This window comes from Lathyrus oleraceus, chromosome 3, assembly GCF_024323335.1.
Source record: "Lathyrus oleraceus cultivar Zhongwan6 chromosome 3, CAAS_Psat_ZW6_1.0, whole genome shotgun sequence".
In the NCBI taxonomy this organism is placed as follows: domain Eukaryota; kingdom Viridiplantae; phylum Streptophyta; class Magnoliopsida; order Fabales; family Fabaceae; genus Lathyrus; species Lathyrus oleraceus.
In genome coordinates, this window is record NC_066581.1 from 105973027 (window position 1) to 105978975 (window position 5949).

General features: G+C 37.8%; 1 non-coding gene across 1 annotated transcript; it reads left to right on the forward strand.

Annotated features, from left to right (window-relative positions):
- Positions 1–225: 225 nt before the first annotated feature.
- LOC127133953 (small nucleolar RNA R71) lies at positions 226–332 on the forward strand. The gene has a single exon (XR_007807745.1). It is a non-coding gene; the product is annotated as a small nucleolar RNA R71 (small nucleolar RNA).
- Positions 333–5949: the final 5617 nt, after the last annotated feature.

Genomic DNA, 5949 nt, shown 5'->3' on the forward strand with positions numbered 1-5949 from the left:
TGATCAAGGTTACTTATCTCGTACATGCCAGTTTTCGTTTGAGGTTTTTCCACCATTGTTCGTTCGGTTCCCCACTGATAGTGGTTTTGAGCCATGCTTTCGATAAGTTGGTAAGCGTCAACATAAGGTTTGTTCATTAGTGCACCACCTGCGGCGGCATCTATTGTTAACCTCGTGTTGTACAGGAGACCATTATAGAATGTATGAATTACTAACCAGTCTTCTAAACCATGGTGTGAACAAAGTCTCATCATGTCTTTGTATCTTTCCCATGCTTCGAAAAGAGACTCGTTATCTTTCTGTTTAAATCCATTTATTTGGGCTCTTAACATAGCTGTTTTGCTTGGCGGAAAATATCGAGCAAGAAAAACTTTCTTCAACTCGTTCCATGTGGTGACTGAGTTGGAAGGAAGAGATAGAAGCCATCTTCTAGCGCTATCTCTTAGTGAGAAAGGAAAAAGACGAAGTCGAATTGCCTCTGAAGTGACACCATTAGCTTTAACAGTATCAGCGTATTGGACAAATGCGGATAAATGAAGGTTAGGATCCTCGGTAGGATTTCCAGAGAATTGGTTCTGTTGCACTGCCTGCAACAGTGAAGGTTTAAGTTCAAAGTTGTTTGCTTCGATTGCGGGTGGAGCAATACTTGAATGTGGTTCATCTTGCGATGGAGCGGCGTAATCTCTAAGAGCACGAGCTGGTTCTGCCATCTCGGGTATCGAAGGGAAAATATTTTTGAAATCAGGAAGTTCTACAGGAGGGAGATTGTTTGCAGCACGATATTCCCGAATTCGTCGTAAGACTCGGAGATATAGTTCGATATCGTTGATTCGTAAGTAGAACGGCTCGCCTTGTGAGCGAGTGTGTGGCATGCAAATCAACGAAAGAAAGAAAAGAGAAAGAAAAGCCTTAGTCTCTACAGCGTAACAGAAGAGTTACGATATCGACTTAAATAAAAGTCCCCGGCAACGGTGCCAAAAACTTGGTCCCCGGCAACGGCGCCAAAAACTTGATCGCTCGACTTTATGAGTCGAATTTGGGGTACAAACTGCAAGTGCACAGTTCTATCGCGTAGTTTTAAAAGATATCGATCCCACAGGGACTTATGAATCGATATACCGTTATCTAAGGTTAATTCGTAAAGCTAAGGCAGGTAATACTTTGATTTTTGGGGGAAAAAGCTAAAACTAAAATAAAATCTAAAATTAATATCTAATAAGCGGATATCGGTATGTAATTCGTCGTAATTAGGGAATCAATTCTTCATTGGTTTCTTGGTTTTAAAATAAATCTTTTCAGTTGACACTATTGGTTAAAAGTTTTATCTCAAACTCTCGCTCTGTTGAATAAACTATGATTTTATATTAACGTAGCTGTCACTTATAGTTAAGTCAAAAACCACTTTTTGAAAACAATAGAATCCGTAGAAACTCTTTTTAAGAAAACACTAATCGTTTAAACACCCTTATCTCAAACTCTCGCTCTGTTGACTTAGGTTATATAATTAAATTTAAATGCTTAACTCTCGTCCTCACATTCAATCTTTAAAAATACTTTTTGAAAAAGGTTAGAATTTAATTAACTCTAAAAATTGCTCTCGCCCTGATCTAGAATTAATGTCCAATTTACACTGTCCAGTCAAAACCTCAAACTCTCGCTCTATTGATTTTAACTTCTTTATGTCTTTTACTTTCGTACAAAAACTTTGTTATTAAACCTGTAAATTGAGACCGTAAAAAGAGTGATTTTAATTTTAAACTTAATTAAACCAACTTAGTTTTGATTCCTTCATTCCGCTTACTTTACATACCGATATCTAAATAAATTAGCCAGACATGCTAAACAGACTTAAATAAACATCATGCATAAACAGATTCATCGCAGGCAAGCAGTATAAATTAATAGTAAAAACAAGCATATATAAATTCAACAAATAAATATAGAACCTGAATAATTAAATAGCAGTCTTGAACACTCCACCACAGACCGGTTGGATTTGTTCTTGAGTTCTTCAATCAGGCAGAAAAATAAAGCGAAGGAATAAAAACACAAGATTCTAACGTAAGGTTAGATCCGGTAAAAGGTACACAATAGTTTCCGGTGTAGAAACTATTGTGCGAAAAATTAATTAAATGCTAGAAAAGAAAATAGAATTGTAAAAGAAACAATATAAAAAATTATAAAAAGAAGTACTATAAGGAATATGCTTAAGCTGCTGGAAAAAGAAAAATGCAAAAAAAAACGAAAACTGGAAAACTGTCTGGAAGCCTGGAACCGAGGAAGGGTTTGCAAAACTGGTATTTATATTGGCACTTTCCGTAACGGTCTTCAGAAGTAGTCCGCGTCAAAGGGTCTTCACGTAACGAAGGTATAGGCGTGGAAATAGGATTCAGCGTGCAAATAGGACTCAACGTCTCTGAAGGCAAAAATGTAGGGGAATGGTGTGACGTCCGTCACACCATGTGTGACGCTCGTCACACAAGTGTATACAACATGACGCTCGTCACAACCTCTGTGACGCTCGTCACAGGCACAACGCCTGTGCCTTCTTTGGGCTGGGCTTGGCTTTTTCTATTTGTTTCCAAAAGACTTCTTTTTGCACCTCCTTTTCTTCCTTTTTCTACTTTTGCTTCAAATAGACTACCTGAGATAAATAGAAAGGAAATACCGCGTAATATCTGATAAAATGAAATAAATTAAAGTAAATAATAATATAATTTAATTGAATTAAGTCCTAAAATGTGATATAGTTTCATGTTATCAGTCTTGCGATTGGACCGAAGATTGCCAGAAAGCTTTTGATAGTATCAAGAGTATCTGCTTGAGCCTCCGATTTTGTCTCCGCCTGTTAAAGGAAGACCCTTGATCATGTATTTGATTGTGCTTGATGAGAGTATGGGTTATGTTCTCGATCAGCAAGATGAATATGGGAAGAAAGAATATGCAATTTACTACCTCAGTAAGAAATTCACCGATTGTGAGACTCAGTATTCTATGCTGGAAAAGACTTATTATGCATTGGCTTGGGCTGCTAAGTGTTTGCGCCAGTATATGTTGAATCATACTACTTGGTTGATATCCAAAATGGATCCAATCAAGTATATTTTTTAGAAGCCTTCTTTAACTGGGAGGATTATTCGTTGGCAGATGTTGTTATCCAAGTATGATATAGAATACCGATCTCAAAAAGCTATTAAAGGTAGTGTCTTGGCTGACCATTTGGCTCACCAACCTATTGAAGATTATCAGTCAGTGCAGTATGATTTTCCTGACGCAGAAGTTTTGTACTAGAAGATGAAAGATTATGATGAACTATTGCTTGAAGAAGGGCCAGAACTTGGTTCCCGCTAGGGCATGGTATTTGATGGAGCTGTCAATTCATATGGTATTGGCATTGGAGAAGTGATTATTACTCCTCAAGGCACTCAATTTCCGTTTACAGCTAGATTGACCTTCAAGTGTACAAACAATATGGATGAGTATGAAGCCTACATTATGGGGCTTGAAGAGGCCATTGATCTCAGAATAAAATATCTAGCCGTTTATGGAGATTCGACTTTGGTGGTGAATCATATTAAAGGTGAATGGGAGACAAATCAACCCAGTTTGATACCATATACAGATTATGCGAGGAGGATATCAACTTTCTTTACAAAAGTTGAGTTTCATCATATTCCTCGAGATGAAAATCAGATGGCAGATGCTCTTGCAACGTTGGCTTCAATGGTTATGGTGAAATTTTGGAATGAAGTTCCCAATTTGACTGTGATGCGTCTTGATAGGCCAGCTTATGTGTTTGCTGTTGAAGAAGTCAAAGATGAAAAGCCATGGTATTTTGATATCAAGTGTTTCCTCCAAAGTCAGATTTACCCACATGAGGCATCTTTGAAAGATAAGAAGACTTTGAAAAGATTAGCTGGTAGTTTCTACCTGAATGGTGATGTGCTTTACAAGAGAAACTTTGATATGGTTCTGCTCAAATGCATGGATAGACACGAAGTAGACCTATTGATGAATGAAGTCCATGAAGGTTCCTTTGGTACCCATTCCAATGGACATGCTATGGCAAAGAAAATATTTAGAGTAGGTTACTATTGGCTGACAATGGAATCTGATTGTTGCAAGTTTGTGAAGAAATGCCACAAGTGTCAAATTTATGCAGATAAGATTCATGTTTCTCCGACATTGTTGAATGTCATTTCCTCTCCATGGCCTTTATCCATGTGAGGAATTGATATGATTGGCATGATTGAGCCCAAAGCTTCGAACGAACATCGTTTCATTCTGGTGGCTATTGATTACTTCACAAAGTGGGTTGAAGCGGCATCATATGCAAATGTAACCAAGCAAGTTATTGTAAGGTTTATCAAGAATTAGATTATATGTCATTATGGTGTGCCGAGTAAGATCATTACTGATAATGGATCGAACTTCAACAATAATATGGTGGAAGCTCTTTGCAAAGACTTCAAGATTGCATATCATTATTCTTCTCCCTACAAACCCAATATGAATGGGGTTATTGAAGTTGCAAATAAGAATATCAAGAAGATCATTCAGAAGATGGTTGGGAGGTACAAGGATTGGCATGAGATGCTCCGATTTGCTTTGCATGGGTACCGTACATCCATCCGCACTTCAACAGGGGCAACTCCTTTCTCTCTTGTTTATGGCATGGAAGTTGTGCTCCTAGTAGAGGTTGAGATCCCATCATTGCGTGTCTTGATGGAAGCCAAGTTGACTTAAGCTGAATGGTTCCAGACCAGATATGATCAGTTGAATTTGATTGAAGAGAAGAGATTGACTGCCATGTGTCATGGTCAGTTATATCAGCAGAGAATGAATAATGCATTTGATAACAAGGTCAAGTCTCGTGTGTTTAGAGAAGGTGACCTCGTGCTCAAAAAGATTTTATCTTTCAAACCTGATGTTAGGGGCAAGTGGGCTCCTAAATATGACGACCCATATATTATTAAGAGAGACTTTTTCAGGAGATGCTTTGATTCTTACAACTATGGATGGTGAAGAGTTCCCACGTCCTCTGAATGCTGATGCAGTCAAGAAATACTTCGCCTGAAAAAAAAGAACAACTCGCTAAGTTCAAAACCCGAAAGGGAGGCTTAGGAAAAAATGAGCGTCTCGGTGGATTGAAAACCCAAAAGAGTGATCCAGGCAAAAGTTAGAGACATAAAACAGAAAATTTATCTTGATAGATTGAATACTCCTCATGGGGGCAATCTAGGCAAAAACTTAGGGAATATGGCAAGTAATTGCATTCGGTTGGTCCTGATCATTGAAGTAGTTCCGAGCTAGTCATTTGGTTCTAATTCATTATTCTCAACCAAAGCCGAGAGCGCATCGGATATTGAAGTTGGTAGGAGGAGGAGTGATCATTGTATTCAATGTAGCCATTTCCCATGTAAATTGCCATTTTCAACTTTTGTAAAGATCTATAGAGTCTTGTCATTTACAAGCTACCACTCTATTAAATAAAGTTGAGTTTTTTATCCAATTGTTTCTACTCTTATTTATTTATGCTAAATAAAATTGAATTTTATGATGATAATTTTGAAATAAGTTAATAAATAAAAATATTTTTTCTTAAATAATAAAAACAATTACTTTAAGAACAATCGATTTCAGCAAGGAATATTAATAGCAGTATGAGAACAGGTAAGTCTTGAAGTGCAAAGCCTTGTTGGTCCTCCCCAAGCATTCAGTTTAGTAATTTTTCCCCAACAGTTCGTCAGGTATTCCCAGCTGAGTTGTAGGGTCACATCCCCAACAATTGGCTCAGACCCCCGTGCAGAGTGTTACCTCTTGTTTTCCCTGACAAAGTTCATCTCGTAACATGAAGATCCCTTGTTCCCGACAGTTTTTGTTCTGAGTAACGTTTGGTCCCCTGCAAGGTTGTCTCCCGTTTGATATGGTGTGGACTTAAAATTCCCC